The sequence below is a fragment of the Protopterus annectens genome, chromosome 6.part1, assembly GCF_019279795.1.
Source record: "Protopterus annectens isolate FY-2018-M chromosome 6.part1, PAN1.0, whole genome shotgun sequence".
NCBI lineage: Eukaryota > Metazoa > Chordata > Ceratodontiformes > Protopteridae > Protopterus > Protopterus annectens.
Genome location: NC_056738.1, coordinates 460,047,642 through 460,066,583, shown reverse-complemented (window position 1 = coordinate 460,066,583; position 18,942 = coordinate 460,047,642). Strand labels below are relative to the sequence as shown.

At 42.8% G+C, this 18,942-nt stretch overlaps 1 protein-coding gene across 4 annotated transcripts in view; it reads left to right on the top strand.

Moving 5' to 3' along the window:
* The window catches only part of CCHR6.PART1H3orf70 (chromosome chr6.part1 C3orf70 homolog), a 515,276-nt gene that overhangs the window by 196,836 nt on the left and 299,498 nt on the right, over nt 1–18,942 (top strand). The gene's annotated exons all lie outside the window — the stretch shown is intronic.

The window sequence follows — 18,942 nt, the reverse complement described above, 5'->3', positions numbered from 1 at the left end:
GGGGGATCTCTTATGGTGTATTTGTTTGTATATATGTACATACATGCTTATTTTTTGTGTTTGCCTACTATTTTTTTGGAAACATTGGCATTTACCCAAAATTTAGTTTTCCAAGAGGGCAACTGGCATCTGGGGCAAGAAACACTGAGGAAAATGATGTCGGCTGATGCCTTTATACCCGAAGACCAGCAGAGATGACGTCGGGTGAAGTGCGACACCAGCCGAGGCCAGACCCAGACTTTGGAATCCGGCCGACCGAAGGGCTGCCTGACGACAGGACAACCCATTTGTTAGGACTGCAGATGCTATCCTGTTCGGACATCTACATTTATGATAGGTACAAAACTGTACTTTCAGGTGAAGAGGGGAGAGAATAAATGAAGGTGTAGTGGGGGTGGGTGAGCATTGGGGGTAGGGGAGGGGAGTTGAGTGAGCTGAGCACAGCAAGGCGAATGGAGTGGGTCCAGCCAGGCCGTGAGACTACAGAAAAAATGTGAATGTGCTGTTCGGGGGGAAAGTAGTACAGAGAAAGTGGGTAAGATTCAAGTAATCACTCTTTCCTAGATATATGTTTGTCCCTTTTAGTGTTAAGCTTTAGCTGCCCTTTTAATTTTAAGCTGTCTCTTTTAATTTTAAACTTGATAAACTTTAAAATTAATATTGGTATTAGAGTTTGGATTACTGAGAGTTAACCAGTTAATGTTGACATTCCCATCAGGATAGTTTCATTGGGGATGTGTTTAGAAAAGCATGAAAGAATATTTTCAAGCAGAGGAATGTTGTCTCCTGGAAGAATATAAATGGCTGCTACTGTGATAGTGGTGTGGTCATTGATTTTAAGGTTAGCTGTAAGTAGTTCAGCAGGAGAAAAGGATGGGATAGGTTTCATAATACTTCTAATGGTGAGGTGGTTGGAGTAGAGGATGGCTACGCCACCCTTTTTTTTTGCTTTGGTGATCTATGCAGAGTACATTATAACCGGGGGGGGATGTTTTTATCAGATGTTTGGGGTTTTAGCCAAGTGTCTGTTAGGGTGATGACAACAGGGGTGTGGAAGGCTGTATAGGCATGGATTTCACTAACTTTGTTTAGAATACTACGAGCATTCATAGAGTAAAAGGAAATATGTTTGTTTGGAGAGGATGAGTTTATTAAGTAGGGAGAGGTAGAGTTATGCATGGTGGGGTGATGGATGGGCCCAGGATTTGGATGTATGTCTCCTGATAGAAGCAGGATTACATGAAGTTGGTAAAGTTTGAATTTAAATGGGTTGTAAGTCAAGTACTTAGTCTTGGTTTTAGATGCTAGAGAGTTAGGCGGAGGGATGTTCATGGAAAGGTAGAGGAGGAGATTATAAAAGAGTACTGCAGAGATGAGAAGCAGTTAGTATGGGGATTATTGGGATCTCTATGGACAGGTGGTAATGGAGTAGTACAAGATGTAAGAATGAGAAGGAGAAGTAATGGAGGCAAGAGGAAAATAGAGAGGGTTGCAATAGCCATGGCTTAAGGTGGGGAATTAGGAATGGTATGGAGTGAGGAGTGGGTAAGGGACTACGAAAAATAAGTTGGACCTGTTAGAGAGTTGAAATACAATTTAAGTGAAACAACCTATAGGGAGGGTAGGAGATATGTAGGAAGAAGGAGGATTTGCAGCAGACTAAACTGTGAAGTGATAAGTAAAGGAGGGTAAGGTGTTTAGAATGTTTTAGCAGACAGGAAGGGGTGGAGTTAGGGGTAGAATAGATTAGATGGTTAGATATAAAGGAAATGATATGAGGGGGTGGGTGGGATGGGAGCAAAGTGAGCCTGAGCGTAGCGAGGGTGAACGGAGCAGGATGGGCCAGGAAACAGCAGTCACCACAAGAAACAATCAGCAGGCTAGGAGGGAAACAGTAAGGAGCACACAGTGAGAGTCAGCAGGTAAGTAGAAGAGGTGGAGAGGTGTAGACAGAAAAGGAAGAGATGTTATAGCAAGGTATACACAGGTATTTGCAATAAGATAAAAACAATTAAAAGGAAACCACAAACAGAAAAATAAAAAAGTATAGCTAACTAAGAGAGAGTTGACACTAGGGTAGTGACTAACTTATAGATGGCAAAGAGAAACAGACAATGTTTCTAAACAGATGAGTATGGGGGGGGGGTTCTCAGTGGTATGCAGGTATCCTGTACAGTAGACAAAGACAGACTAATTTGTGGTATGAGCTTAGAACATACTTTTAGTGTAAACTGGCTATACAATGGAGCACAGGCATAATTTTAAGAGTTGGAGCAGTATCAGTAAAGGTAGACGCAGTCTTGAGGGAAGACACTTTGCTTTTAAAACCTAGGGAAAACAGGAGGGGAGAGAGTGTGTTGAATGTAAAAGCTAGGGAAAAAAACAAAAACAACAGGAGGTACTATACACGCAACTACTGATATCAGCTAGAGAGAAGTTAGTGGAGGTAAAACATGAAAAATATAGAAATAAATAAAATAAAGTACATATGATATTAACTTTACATATTAGAGCAGTAACAATGTGAGACAAAGGTTCAGTAACTTACTTCTGCTATAACACTTTCACATAACAATGGTAAAACTACTAACCATGATGTCTAAGTGTAAAACAACTAACAATAAAAATGTCTGCTGTTGTTCATGTAGCCATTTTGTTGTTGTTGTTGTTGTTTCTTTCGGATTTTCCTGGTTAGGGGTCGCCACAGCGGAACTCCGGTCCGCTAATGATTGGCAGTTGATTTTTATGTGCTGAGTTGCCAGCCCTAACACACAACCTTCAACGAAGGTATGCCCATTCATGCATGTCTCCATGCAGAAGACGCTCTAGCTGAGAGTCGAACCGGACAGCGTTTTATTATGAGGCGACAGCGTGTAGCCATTTTGTAGTTGAAATAATCAAACTAACTGAGATATAAGAATATAGCTAAATTCTGTACTTTAACTCCTGAATTCTACAAGCCAGGCTAAGGCGTTAAAACAGTTGGCAGTCTTATGGCAACAGAACTTGGAACTAAACAAAGTGAGCTATACTTCACATCCATAAGACTGCTACTAAAAGTATTTGACATAGAGGTCATGCCATAAAGCAGTCACTGTACAAGTTAAATTCCCAATAATGCAATACCTAAATTCTACAAACCAACTGTCACCAGTTAACACTGTTATCACTATGAAACTCCTGTCCTGTAGACAGACTTCCCTGCAGCAGGGGAGGAAGTAATTCCAATGGACAGCATCCCAGAGGCAGAGCCTGACTGCATAACTAGGGTTTTCATGGCTGCTTCACTGATAAACCCAAGCAGTGCTTCTGAAAGGTTGGCTAACTGCTGCACTCTGGAGGTAGTCAGGGAGTACTTATCCCTACACCTACAAGCCTGGCAAAACATCACCACAGATTCCTAGGTGTTAAATATAATAATCAGAGGCTACTCAATTCCCTTTTTCTTACCAACCAAAAAAGGAGAGAGATTCCCAACATACTGCCCCATCAATAGCAATCCACAGCAGCTGAAGTCTCCAAGTTGCTAGAAAAAGGAGTTGTCACTCGTCTCTCTCTAGTATAGATGACAAACAGGTGGGGTAGTTCATGCATATGCTTTATTACACAGAAACACATCAGGATGGACAGCAGCATTGCAAAATATAAACAAACTGATTAACAGGTAGACTATACAGAAGTACATGCTTACATCTCAGCATCTTACTACAAAATGGCAGTCAGACTTGTACATGGTAAGCATTTTTACACTTGTGCAAGCCCCTAGAAAACCTCTTAAAGGTCTACACATATATTGATCTACATCATCCCTCTTAAATAAATGAAATGAAATGACATTAGAATAAGACATGCAATAATATAAACATTAGCAACACAGTGTTCATGTCCAAGTTGCCATGTATCTGTAACATGGCCTGGAAATGCAACCTGATCTAGTAATGTAGCAATCAGAACTGGGTTTAGCAATGGGACAGTCTTTGGTGAACAACTCGTATCAGGAATTTTGGGATTTGTCTCAGGAACGGGGATGTTTACTGGAACATCCTCTGGAAATGGAACGTTGGGTAACTCACTCTGAGAAATAGTGTTTCTCACAGGCTAAATGCTGCAGTACAGGCTCAGACGCTGGCATCAGATGTCTCCAATTCTACCTAAACTCTGTACTTTTCACGACTCCAATCCAATCATAATTGCACATTTGTATTCTCACTATCAGTCCTTCATGTAATGGTCTGAGTGGTTTGTTGGATCTGTCGTATTAAGACTTCTGGGCTAGGTGCTTTTTAACAGATGAGCTTTCACTGATTTGTTATTCTTAGCACTTGGAACCAATAAACTACTGCTGACTGCTGATGTAGTTCTGGTTTGTCTCGATAGAAGTCTCTGGGCAGGTGAACCAAGATGTTTATCACGAGGAACATTTCTGAGATTCAGGATTTAGGAAAACTTCACTATTATCTCATTTAAACTTCTCTAGTAACTGTTTTGCACTTTGAACTGCACTTTCTGCCAAACCATTTGAATGTGGGTACTCAGGAGAACTTGTGACATGGATAAAGTCCCACTCATCAGCAAATCTTTTGAATTGCTGGCTAGTAAACTGTGTACTATTGTCAAAAATAATTTTGTGCGGACTACCATGGACTGCAAAATGACACTTCGTCTTAGGAATGACAGTACGGGATGCTAGATTAGGAAGTAGGTCAGTCTCAAACCAATTAGAATAAGAGTCTACTAACAACAAATAATGTTGACCATTCCATTTGAAAATGTCAGTGGCTACTGTCGACCAAGGTAGTTCAGAAATCTGGTTTAGCTGAAGTGGTTCATTCTGTTGATGTGGCTTTGTACTATTACATACAGAACAAGATGAAAGTACTCTGTCAATGTCTTGTGATATAGAAGGCCAAAATACTAGTCCTCTTGCTCTTCTTTTGGTAGAATCATTTCCTGGGTGGCCACTATGCAAGATAGCAATATACTTTTGTTGCAAAGACTTTGGAACAATTACTTCTGGACTTTTCATGATGATACCATTGTCAGACAAAATCTCATCTCTGTAGGGAAAATATGGTTGCACTTCTTGAGGTAAACTAGATAGAGTTCTTTGATGGCCATCCTTGATTGATAAAGTGGTTGAGCTTCTATAGAGCAGGATTTGAGGCTGTATGATTTCTAAGCTCATCAAGACATGTGGAAGAAAAGTTTCTCACTCATGACTTCAAAATCAAGTTGCTCATTCTCATGCTGGTCAGTGGTATTTCTGGGTGAATTGGATAATGTATCAGCAAGATAAAGAAGTTTGCCTTTTGTGCAGAGAAGATTGGAATTGTACTTCTGCAATCTCAACATCATACGTTGCAGTCTGGCTGGAGCTGTATGCATAGGGTTTCTCAAAATATCTATCCCAAATGGCATTCTCAAAAATCTGTACCTGCCCAAAGGAGTACTGAATGTAGTTAGCAACGAAGATTTCTTGTAAAGCATAATTTGTCATAAATGAGCTCTTTGCATCTAAGACTGAAAAAATGGTGGCAATTGGCATAAGACCTGCAACTTCTTTGACTGTATGCATTGGATGGCGAGGTCTTTCCAGTGCTTTGTTCAAATCTCGTGGATCAATACATATTCTGATATCATCTGAGCTTTTCTTATGAGCTACCACCATGGAAGATATCCATTCAGATGGAGTAGAAGAACCAACTGGACAAATCACAGCTTTTTGTACCATTTTGTTTAGCTCGGCTTTGACTCTGTTCTGCTTAGCTACTGAAACTTTCTGGACTGGCCTGACAACTGGGCTAACATCTGGGTCTTACTTCATGGAGTACACAACTGGAAGCTTGCCCAGTTTGTCTTTGAAAAGATCAGCATAGGTAGAAAAAATATATTGGGTGAAATTAGAGCACTGGTCTTTAAGCTAACATGATGGATTTCTTTATTAAATGAAAGCAGTCCCATTTTCAAACTGTCTCTGAGCCCTAATAATGACTGTACCTGCCTTTTGACCACATAAAATAAGTTGTAGCTTCTCCCAGCAGAGCAACATGAAAGTACTACTGAGCCTTCAGTTTGAATCTCTTAATCCACCACAAGCAACAAGCTTCGCACACTTTGACAAATCAAGCTTCTCACCAGCACATACTCTAGCAAATGTTTCTACTGACATAACATTGCACTTTTAACCTGTGTCACCTTTGAGCTCTGTGGGTTTTCCATTTATCCAAACAGTACAAAAATCTGCTGCATTGACTGTTTTATGACACACCATCAACATAAAAAGTATGGACACAGTTTTATAATTGATCAACTTGTCTCTTGGAATGTTCCCTTTTAATAAAAGAATGTGTCCCTTTTGATTTACAAAACCTTTTGAAATTATTCCACTTATTGCATTTGTGACATTGCTGACCAAAAGCTAAACATGTTTTCTTTTTAGGCTCATGATTTCCACTACAGTTACAGCACATGGCAGTGAAACTGGGTGAGGGCCCATTCTTTGGGTTTGCTGACTCTTATGCTTCACTGACACTGCACATACTCTAGAATTTGCTAGAAAGCTACAGGGTTTCCCAATGACTGTTACATGGTTTACAGTTGCTGCCATGTGCTTGGGCCTATTTCTTTTAACCAGGTGCTGCATACTATCAACATTGGCTTTACTGTAGTATCTTCCACAGCCACTTTCATTTGTAAGCATGCATTTCTCATTTGTAAGCATATTTGTGTGCTTTTCTGTAAGCTCATATATCTGACAAATCTCAATGGTCTTATTCAAAGTTAAATCACTATCACAAAGCAAAATTTTTCTCACAGCATCATCTTTAATACCATACACAAGTCTGTCTTTCATCAACTCATCCCTTAAATCACCAAATCTACATGTTTTAGCCTTGTTTCTCAAATCATTTATATATCATGCAAACGTTTCCCTGAGGCTTTTGATCCCTTGGGTAAAATAAGTGCCTTTCCATTATAATATCCATTATAATAATATGCCAACAAATGTAAAATAAAATAAATAAAATATCCCTTTGGGGGTTACACATTTCTCTAAATTTATGTTTTAAGCACTCGGGGGTCTTCCCTTGACTCAGCCAGTACAACTATATAATGGTTCCCCCCCACCCTCTCCTGCAAATACAGCAGGTGCATACACAAATGAATGCTCTCTTTCTATGGCTTCTGACCCAGCTAACGTAAGTAGAATAAATGCCTTTGTATGGTCATCTTTATCAGAAAATGCAGCCTGTATGAAAATATGATGCTCTTGCTCAAACACTCTCTAGTTCTCTGCAATATTATTGTCAAAGACAAGTGGACTTGGTTTTCATAATCCATCTGCCATGCCAACAAAATATGCCCAAACACACTGTAATAATATGGCCCTTGTAATTATATATGAACAAGCTGCTATAAGTGCCTGTAATAACATTCAAATGGACAATAAACTCATTGAAATGATGCCCTTTGCAAAGTATGCTTTGAAATGGCTGCATTGTGTGAAATAACTGCATTGTATACTGCATAAATGTGCAAACACTTCATACACTTCAAACAACTCAAATAGCTTTGATTAATGTGAAAAAGTAGCGCTTAGCAAAAAAATGCAGTTGTTTCCCTTATTTTATACATTTTATGCAATCCAGACTTCATTTAAAACATTTTCCATAGTTATTTAGACTATTTCTATTAATGTCACAGTTTCAGATATTGCTGTTACTTAGGAATTTGTTTAGAGTGTTCTGAATGCCTTGTTTCATATTTTGCTAATAAGAATCATTTGAGCAAGTTTTAATACATGAAATTCATTTCTGACCTGTTTTGCGAGTTATACGTGCAGTAGGGATGATTTACTCCTCTATATTCCTCCAATCTTAACTGAGTGCCTCTTGGTCTTAAATCTGGAGAATCTGAACCCCATTCTGGCACCATGTCACTTGTCCCTCTCTAGAATAGATGATGAACATGTGGGGTAGTTTGTTTATATGCTTTATTACATAGAAACACATCAGGATGGACAGCAGCATTACAAAATATAAATGAACTGATTAAATGACAGACTACACAACCGTACATGCTTACATCTCACCAGCTTACTACAAAATGGTAGTCAAGCTCTCATGTGAACAGTATTTATACAGTTGTGCAAGCCCCTAGAAAGCTTCTTAAAGTTGTACACACATGTTGATCTACAGGAGTCATCCAAAAGGTCCCCATAGACCAATTAGACTCCTGAGTCTATTCCAGGCTCTTTTTAGTACCTAAAAAGACAAGGGGACCTAAGATAGATTTTGGATCTGAGTCATCTTAATCAACTTGTGAAACAGGCAAAATTACAGATGGTCACTCTTCCATCTATACTACCTAAACTGAGGAAGGACAATTGGATGTGTTCAGCAGATTTCCAGGATACTTACTATCATGTAAAAATAGAGCTACAATCCAGGAGATTTCACCATTTGTATATAGGGGGTTAATCACTACCAGTTCAGAGGTCTGCCCTTCTGTCTCACTACAGCCACCAGGGAGCAGCTCATCTTCACCTGCTAGGGATTCACGTTTTCCCATACCTAGATGATTGGCTCCTTACCACTACTTTCAAGGATCTACTGCTTCAAGATCAGGACGTTTTGCTCCAGTTGATACACAATCTGGACATAACAGTCATTCAGTCCAAGACCCAGTTGATGCCTGCCCAACAAGGGATATTGGATGTCATCTAAAAGCAACTCTTCAAATGGCCAATTTACTACATTCTGGGTTACTTTATGTATGCCTACTTGCACCCAAGTCATTCAACATCCTTCTCCCTAGGCAAGACTAATAGTTAAGCTACTAGATCTGATGGCTTCAACAATCATGCTGGTACCCTTAGGCAGGTTTTACATGAGAGTACTTCAGTGGACTGTTTCAGTTCAGTGGTCTCAGAGCATTCACTTTTTCTATTACAGAATTAATTTCACACAAATATGCAAGGATCACATCAGATGGTGGGTAACCTCCCCATCAGTAATAGAAGGATGGCTGTTCTGCCCAGGACAGCCACTGGCTATAGTAAGTAACCATGGATTCATTGCTTCTGGGTTGAAGGTGGAGGGACATTTTGAAGGGGAGACAGTTCAAGGTTCTTGGTCACATCTATTGGTTAATCTTCACATTGGTGTATTGGAAATGAGAATGGCCCTCCCAGCATTGCAGACCTATCAGGACTTCCTCCCCAAAGGTGTGATTTTTGTCTAGATAGACAACTTGGCTGTAGTCTGGTGTATCAATAGACAAGGGAGAACCTGAGCATATCCTCTTTGTTGGGAAGCCATGAGAGTGTGTCAATGGGCGATGTCTTTGCATTGATTTCTGATAATAACGCACATACCAGGGATGTCCAGTGTACAAGCGGACAGACTGAGCAAGTCGATACTTATGCCTCATGAGTTGTTCCTCAACCAAACAGTGGCAACTCAGATTTTCTGCATTTGGGCCAACCTTGCTGCGATCTTTTCACATCCTGCCTGAACAAAAAGTGCAGCAGTTATTTTGCTCTAATCCCTCCAAAGGGACAGTCACTGAAGGATGCTGTAGTCCACAGTTGGCCTCCAGGTCTCCTTTACTCCTTTCCTCCAGTACCCCTCATCTAGTGCATCCACCCTGGATGTTGGATCAGTGTCCAAATCTGTTGTCACCCATCCAGACTGCCTCTTCCAGACCAAAAGTCCATGAGATTGACCATATGGCTCTTCCAGTTTTAACTATAGCTAGAGACACCAGGCTTTCTACATCGGTGGTCCACATTAGCTCAGCTTCTCAAAAACAATTCTCCAGTAGATATACCACAGTAATTGGAAAAGGTTACCCATTTGGGCCTTTTCAAAGGGGTTAGATCATTTCCCAGCACCTCTTCTTTCTATTTTTGAAATTTTTGTCAAAACTTTTTCAAAAAGATTCCAGTTTTTCTACTATCAAAGTACACATGGCTACTATTTCTAATTTTCACGTAGGACAAAAAGACACCTTCATAACATCTCTTAAAATTTCCAATGCCTTCTTGAAGCTAATTTTCTTGCTAAGACCTCTAATTAGGAACCCAATCCCTCCTTGAGATATTACAATCTTGCTCCAGGTTTTGACTTACCCCCCCTTTGAACCATTAGCTTCTCCTGACTTAAAGGACCTTTCTTGGAAGACAATTTTCCTTGTTGCAGTCACTTCAGCTAGAAGAATCTCTGAACTACAACTGCTTTCTTGCAAAACTTCTTGCTTAGTGTTTCATAAAGGCAGAGTGGTGTTAATAACTAACTCTTCCTTTGTCCCTAAGGTGACATCCAAAGCAAATCTAAATCACATTGTTGGTGTACCAGTGAACTTCCCATTATTTTCAAACAAAGGGGAGTATATCTTATACGTGCTAGATGTTAAACATCAACTCAGATTCTATCTCCATAGAACAAAAGATTTCAGAAAGAGAGATCAGTTATTTGTAGCCTTTTCTGGGGCAAAACTGGGTAAGAGCATTTCTAAAGTTACCCTATCAAGATGGTTATCAGAGTATTTCATTTGTTTATGCTAAAAGAGGAATATCCTTAAAAATAAAATCCAGAGCTCATTTTACAAGGGCAGTAGCTACCTCTACACCTTTATGGATAGACGTCTCATTGATAATGTTTGTGCAACAGCAACTTGGTCCATGATTCATACCTTTGTGTCTCATTATAAATTGGATATACAGACTAGATTATTTTCTTCCTTTGGTTCCACCATCCTCAGGAATGCTCTTCCTTGATACCATCCAGGTAATTGGCAGCTTGGAATCTGCCCCAAATGTTGAACTGGGAAAAAAAGATAACATCAGATATGAAAGGTATGTACTTACCATAATGATAGATCTGTGTTGTCTTATTTTTGTCTGGTTCAACATCCCTCACTCCTTCCCCATTCCAATATTCTCCTTGGCAGCTTCTGGTGACCGGCTAGACCTTACCTGAGACCTTGTCTGTTAACAGCCCTTTATGCTGTTGCCTTGCTTGTACCTTTAGGTATGCTTCTTTTCCATTTTCTGATACTTTTGAATAGTAATATAAACTATGTATATATATATATATATATATATATATATATATATATATATATATATATATACATATGGCAAACTCGATCTGAGGTACTAAAGCCGAGTGTAGAGAATTATAAGTAAGAGAATAGTCAGAGCCCTGGGATCCATAAGCTTCAAAGGTTCAAAGGTTCTGAGGTTGGGTCCATTTGAATCCGACAACCCAAAGGTTGAACTGGATGAAAATAAGACAACAGAGATGCATCATTATGGTAAATACATGTTAGCTATGTCCTCTGTGGCTGTTGGGATCCCCTCAGTGGGCAAGGGAGAGACACTCTTGTCAGTCCTGGGAGAAGGAATAAGGAAGGTTTACCTGTTGTGTCAGAATGCTGTGCCCATCCCTGGGGAAGTAGCTGCTGCCATTAGTAACACCATTAGTAACACCATTGGCCCCATTTTTCCTGTCAAAAAGAAAAAGAAAACTAAGCATTTTTCTACTCCTTATCAAATGTTTTTGGATGGGAGTAGTTTACTGGGTCTGGCTCAGGGTTTAGTAAAGGCTATCGATCCTTCTTGTAAAGTAGTTTCTGGAAAAAAAAAGGCTCCACTTTCCCTGAAGTAACTCAATATTCTGAATCTGAACAGGAAAATTCAGGGATGGATTCAGAGTTTTTCCTCAGATTTTTGATTCACCCTCAAAGAAGAGCTCAGTTTCTGATTATACCTGTGGGTGTTTCTCTTTCTCTGACACTATTGCTAGAATTTGCCAGTGTTTTCAGTGGAAGAGTACTGAGCTTCTTCAGTCACTCAGAAAATATTACAAGTTGCTACAAAAAGATTTTCCAGAACCTACACCACTTCCTCCTGTTCTGTCTTCTTTAGAGGATGTATCTGTGTGTTACTGCCTGTTCTTTTCCTGATGGGCAGCCAGCTGCCCCTAAAAAGGCAGATAGCATGTATGTAGTTACTTAGCCTTTTACATTTTTATACACTATTCCCAAACCTGACCCAGCAACTATAGCTTTAGTTGATCCCACTGCTGCTAAGCACTTATTTAATTCCAGTCCTACTCTTTCTGATAAAGGTAGGAAATCATTGTTAGGCATGGAAAAAAATGTATCACTATTTATGGCAAGCATACATTTACGAAGAAATGGCAAAGGGGTAGCAAAATGAATACAGGACCCACCTCCCCCAAAAAACAAGACCAGTCTGAACATCCACTTTTCGGTTTGGCAGTAGATAGCTTCAGATGAATGGGCTCTGGAGATCATTCATCAAGGTTACAGATTACAATGGGAGGAAATTCCTCCTTTCCAGGGGTTAATTCCTCATTCACCACTATTTCCCCCCGTCCTTCAACACATGTTGTCTCAGGGAGTGATAGAGACAATTTCTCCTTCACAGTTTGGGAAAGGTTTTTATTCAAGGATGTTTTTTGTGCCAAAAAAAAAGAAAATGCTTGGAGAATAGTAATGAATTTTGTTTACTCAAAAGCCAATTTGTGATAAAGCCCAAGTTCACAAAGCTGTCACTTCACAACCTGTTACCTATTCTTTCTCTCTTAAGCTTCCTGGTAACACTAGATTTAGAGGAAGCTTATCACATCCCTATTTATCCAGACTTCATGCATTTCTTAGGGTTTTGTGTCTGGATCACATTATCAGTTCTCTGCATACCCTTTGTACTATCCACTGCACCAAGAGTGTTCACAGAGCATCTAGCTCCAGATGTTAAGTTGTCTATCTCGCCTTCATTCTTGCTGGATGGGTTCGGAGCCGACCTCGGCTCCGACTCGGCCACTCTAAAAGCTCGAGAGTTGGTTCCACCGGCCCGAGGCTCCCCTTATATCCCACAATGCTAGGCGAGAGTTACCTCAGATCTCGTTTGCCGCTACAGCGATCGAGGTGTTGGTTTTCTACCGGCTTCTTGGTAAGTGTATTTTCAGTAAAGTTAGGATACTTAAACCCTTATATTTTTAAGTTTAACTACTTTTTCCCTTAGTTTAGTGGATTTTCTACCCTTTTTTCTTAAAATCCCGTTTCTTTCCCACAAGAACTTAAAAGTTCTCCCTCGGCCCTTCAGGCCTTTCCCCATTCCCTAGTGGTGAGTGTGTGTTGCTCTTAATTAAAACTTAGTTAATTGTTTTATTTTTTGAGTTTTAAAATAAGATAAGTGTAATCAGTGTGTCTGACTGAGTGTGTGTGGTTACACTTTCTTGTTCTAGGATGTCTAAAGACACAAAGGTCTCAGGCTTCAAGAAGTGGATGCGTGCTGTCAGAAAATGTCTCTGACAGACGGTCACACTTCTTGTGTCTACTGCCTGGGGCCTTTGCACCTGCAGGACTCCTGTGCTGTATGCCACGGCTTCAGTCCCAGGGTCCTGCAGGAAAGAAAGAACAAGTTGATCCTAAGGGGTCTACTTAAGCCTGAGGATTCCCTTTCTGTCTCTGGGAAGCCCTCCAAGGCTTCTAGGTCCTCGGCTCCAGCTACTGAGCTGAAACCTAAGGCTTCTAAACCTGCGTCTGCATCGGCTCCGGCTGGAGCCGATGAGTCTACAGCTTCTGTGGTTCCCTCGGCTCCGGCTGGAGCCGAGGTATTAGAAATCCCCTTGTCGGCTCCGACCAGACCTTCGGAGCCGACATCTAGGAAGAGATCTAGGTCACCATCCCTTGGCTCCGTTCATTCAGCTCCAGCATCTCCTCTGCTGTCTGAACGGAGCCATAAATCTCACTCCTCTAGGTCATCGAGGCTGTCGGATCATGACCTTCAAAGGGTAGTGAGTCGACTTCTTAAGTCCGAGGCACTGGCCCAAATGCTTCAGAGCCCAACTCATCAGTCGATGCCTGTCCCTGTCCATCAATATGTTCCTCCTCCGACTCCGTTGAGCTCGGAGCCGGGGCGTGTCGGAACCGAGACTGTGGTAGCGTCGGAGCCGATACAGATGTCTTCGGCTCTGTCGTCGGCTCCGATTTCTTCTTTCGAGGAATCTTGGCGCCGGACTTCCCTCGTCGGCTCCGAGGGGGTGAGTGGCATCGGACCCTTGTCTGACCCCGCTCTTCCTCTCGGAGCTTCGGCGCTGGTGAGTTCGGCTCCGACATCGGCCTCGGAGCCATCACTGTCGGTGCCGAGGGAGGTTCTCAGCTTCTCGGAGCGGGGACCTCTGGCTTTGCCTGACAGGGGTGCGTTCGAGGTCATGCGGAGTGTGTTAGAGCCTGGCTCTACTCCACAGTCGGCTCCGTCCGCCCCTCCCTCTACGGTGCCTCAGGTCAAGTCGACTCACTCCCTCATCCCGGACCGCAGAGAGCCAGCTCCTCAGGAACCCCCTGTGGGGATCTCATCCTCTTCCGAGGCCTCTCCAGATTTGGCAGAGGAGCCCCCTCGGAAGAGGAAGTGTAAGAGGAAACACATTGACTCACCTGAGTCCATCACATCTGACACAGATTTAGAGGATTCCGAGGGTTCCCCCCGTTCCCCTTCTGAAGATGTCTCCTTTGCAGACATTCTAGAAATCCTCAAACAGGGGAAATTGGCCAGCCCTCAACCCTTCGGAGGATGAATCTGTGTACCTTGAGGCATTTGGCTCTCGTCCTTCCACCTCCTGGGTGTCTCCCCTTTGACCCCCTCATGCAGGTGGTAGCTAAAAGGCATGGACGGCTCCTGATTCAGTGGACCCCACTCCCAGGAGACCCTCCAAATTCATAACGGCACCAGCAGACAAACAGTTCTTGACAAAAGGGGTTTCTGTGGATGCTATGGTGGTTGCTGCTGCCACTAAGAAGGAACTAGCTGATCCTTCAGTACCTGTCCATCCACCTAACAAGGAATCTAGGTCCATGGTCAGGTACGGGAAGCGGATGTTCTCGTCAGCGACATTTGCTATGCGTTCGCTGAACTACCTGTGTCATTTTACTCGTCTTCAAAGGGACTTGATCAAAGAAGCGAGTGACATGTTGAAGGACCCTACAGCTGCGGGTTTTCAAGATAAGATGAACACTCAGCTGGCTACCCTGAACTCCATAGCCAACTCCTCCATGCACCTCCTTTCTTATGTGGCTGATGGAGCGAGCAGGGCCGCAGGGACAGGTGTGGCCTTACGTAGGCATGCCTGGATGCGGCTATGCAATTTTGCGGACCCCTTCAAGACGTCTTTCACTAATTCCCCGTTCGATGGATCATCTCTCTTTAGTCCTCAAGTGAAAGAAACCTTGACTAGGTGCGAGACTGATGGCAAGACTCTTTCTGCCGTCGGAGTCCGTTTTTCTACTCCTTCTAGGCCTTACCCCAAAGGTCAGAAAAGTGGGAAAATGTGGTTCCGTAAACAATCTCAAGGGACTTCGCCTGACGCACAGAGTCGGTTCCCCGCCAGAGGCAGAGGTGGGAATAACAATGGTAGACGTCGCCCTCGAGGCAGGGGGGCTCCACAGAACCAGGGCAATCGAGAAGTTTTCTCTGATAAGCCCTTTCAGCATCCCTGAGGTGTTGCCCGACTGCCCACCTTCGGAGGCAGTCGGGGGAAAATTGTCACTGTACCCAGAAGCCTGGCTATCCCTGACTCAAGACAAATGGGTACAGTCCGTCATTTCCGAAGGCTATTCTATTCCCTTTCTTCGCATTCCAAACCAATCAAAAAAATCCCTTCCAGATGTTCCACCCGCTCAAAGGGATCTAGCGGTTTTGGAAATTTCAAAGCTGCTTGCGAAAAGAGCAATTCAGCCAGTTCCAGCAGACCAGCAAGGATCCGGAATCTACTCAAGGTTCTTTTTAGTTCCAAAGAAAACAGGGACTGGAGACCAATTTTGGATCTCAGTATCTTGAACAGATCAGTCAAGAAAACAAGATTTCGGATGGTCACGCTGCAGTCCATCCTTCCCCTATTGGGAAAAGGAAACTGGATGTGCTCTATAGACCTTCAGGATGCGTACTATCACATAAAAATGAACAGATGCTCCAGAAGATTCCTCCGCTTCAGGCTGGGAACCAGTCATTTTCAATTCAGGGCCCTGCCCTTTGGTCTCACCACTGCCCCCCGGGGTGTTTACCAAATGCATGGCAGTGGTAGCTTCTCACCTGAGACGACAAGGATTCCAGGTGTTTCCATATTTGGACGACTGGCTCCTCACAGCTCCCACCAAGCATCTCCTTCTGATGGCCAGGGATTACACTTTTCGCATTTGTCAAAAGTTAGGCATTTCAATAAATTGCGAAAAGTCTGTTTTGTCGCCTTGTCGTGCTATTACCTTCATAGGCGCAAATCTAGACACAGTAGACATGTCTGCAAGACTAACAGATCAGAGAATAACAGACATACACAAACTGGTCTCACTCCTTTTCAACATCAACAGAATCAAAGCCAGGTTAGTTTTGAAAGTGTTGGGAATTATGGAGGCGGCCATACCTCTGCTTCCATTAGCCAGATTCCACATGCGAATCCTTCAATGGATGCTCTTTACACAATGGTCATACCAGCAACTTCCAATGTCCCACACCATTATGATCACGCAGGCGTGCAGAAATCATCTCATGTGGTGGATGTCTTCCCCTCAGCTCTTGTTGGGAAGGCCCTTTGTTCCTCCCCCTCCGGTTGCTACTCTGACAGCGGACGCCTCCCTGATCGGGTGGGGGGGGCATTATCAGGGCAGGACGGTCCAGGGCACATGGCAACCAGACGAATGCCACTTGCATATAAATGTTCTGGAGATGAGAGCAGTGCTTTTAGCGTTGCAAGCCCTTCAAGACTCTCTTCCCTTAGGAACGATTGCAATCCAGACAGACAATATGTCGGTAGTGTGGTACATCAACAAACAAGGCGGAACCAGGTCCTACCCCCTGTGTCGAGAAGCACTCAGATTGTGGCAATGGGCGATTTCTTCTCAGTGGTTTCTGATAGCAACGCACATCCCCGGGAAGTCCAATCAAATCGCGGACAAGTTGAGCAGAGCTATCCTCATGCCTCACGAGTGGTCTCTGAAAGACTCTGTTGTGAGAGAAATTTTTCTCAAGTGGGGTCAGCCTTGCTGCGATCTTTTTGCTACTCCCCAAAACAGCAAGTGCAGAGATTATTTCACTCTATTCCCTTTACCAGGCCAACCCAGCAGAGACGCTCTAGTCCAAGTTTGGCCCCGGGGACTTCTGTATGCATTTCCTCCCTTCCCACTAATCTCTCAAGTGATACAGAAAGCTATCGCTCAGAAGGCCTCGTTGATCCTCATTGCTCCTTACTGGCCTCGACAGGTGTGGTTCCCCTTTCTACATCAATTTCTATTGAGCGACCTTGGCATCTGGACCTAGTTCCAGATCTTTTGATCCACCAGTCGGGTCAGTTGCATCGCCCTCCCCTCTCTGAACCTCACTGCTTGGTTCCTCCAGTTCCAACCTTAGCCAGGCTTCCTCAATTATCTCACTCCGTTCGAGATATTTTGATAGCTTCCCATAAATCTTCCACTCGGAAGATTTATTTGAGTAAGTGGAAACGCTTCACATATTGGGCTCAAGGAAGGGACATAGATCCTTTCACTGCTTCCATCCAAATAGTCCTTGATTTTCTAGCTGAACTCTTCCATGCAGGTTCATCTCCTTCTACTCTTAAAGTTCAATTGGCAGCTATTTCTAGCTTTCATGTGGGTATTTCGGAGTCTGCCTTAATGTCCCACAAGCTTTGCAAAGCCTTTTTGAAAGGAGTTTTTCTTCTCAGACCTCCTGTAAGAAATCCTCCTTCTCCTTGGGACCTAAATTTAGTTCTTACTTCTTTGATTCTTCCCCCTTTCGAACCTGCAGCTTCCTGTTCTTTAAAATTGCTATCATGGAAAACTCTTTTTCTGGTAGCTATTACTTCAGCTAGAAGAGTTTCGGAACTTCATGCACTCAGCTGTCGACCTCCTTATCTGTTGTTCCATAAGGACAGGGTATCCTTACGAACCAACCCGTCTTTTTTGCCTAAGGTAGCCTTGATGTCTAATCTAAATCAAAGCATTGACCTCCCTGTGTTTTTTCCAGAATATTCCAATAGGTCTGAACAAAAATTACACTGGCTAGATGTTCATCGTCAGTTAAGGTACTATTTGGATAGAACAAAACAATTCAGAAAATCTGACCAACTGTTTGTCTCCTATGCAGAAGGCAGGAAGGGACTTTCAGTTTCGAAGGTATCATTATCTAGATGGCTAACATCTCTGATTTCCCTTGTTTATGAAATTAGACACCAAAAGCTGCCTAACAAACCTAAGGCCCATTCCACCAGAGCTTTGGCTACTTCCATAGCCTTCCAAGACAGACTGCCTATTGACACCATTTGTGCAGCGGCTACTTGGGCTACTCCTCACACTTTCATTTCTCATTATAAGTTGGATTTAGCTTCTAGGCATAGAGCTAACTTTGGTTCCACTGTTCTCAGGAGTCTGTTCCGTTAGGCCACCCGGGACAAGGTGCTAGGGACGCGGTCCCATCCAGCAAGAATGAAGGCGAGATAGACAACTTAACATATAGAAGTTATGTTCTTACCATAACGTTCCATGTTAGTTGTCTTCTTCTCGCCTTCTTCTTGCCCCACCCTCCTTCCCCCTGGCCTGGACAGACCTAGAGGAGTTGTGATTGTGACCTCTCTTTCTACCACCTCTTTACTTAGGCATATGCTGCTTTGCATATTTCCTGAATCAGGATGTAGGTCACCTTTCTTTCTCCCTGTTGTTAGAGGTGGACTCTGTTATAGTTATTCTGTTACTATTATAAGCTGGGGTTAGCTTACAAACGAGATCTGAGGTAACTCTCGCCTAGCATTGTGGGATATAAGGGGAGCCTCGAGCCGGTGGAACCAACTCTCGAGCTTTTAGAGTGGCCGAGTCAGAGCCGAGGTCGGCTCCGAACCCATCCAGCAAGAAGAAGGCGAGAAGAAG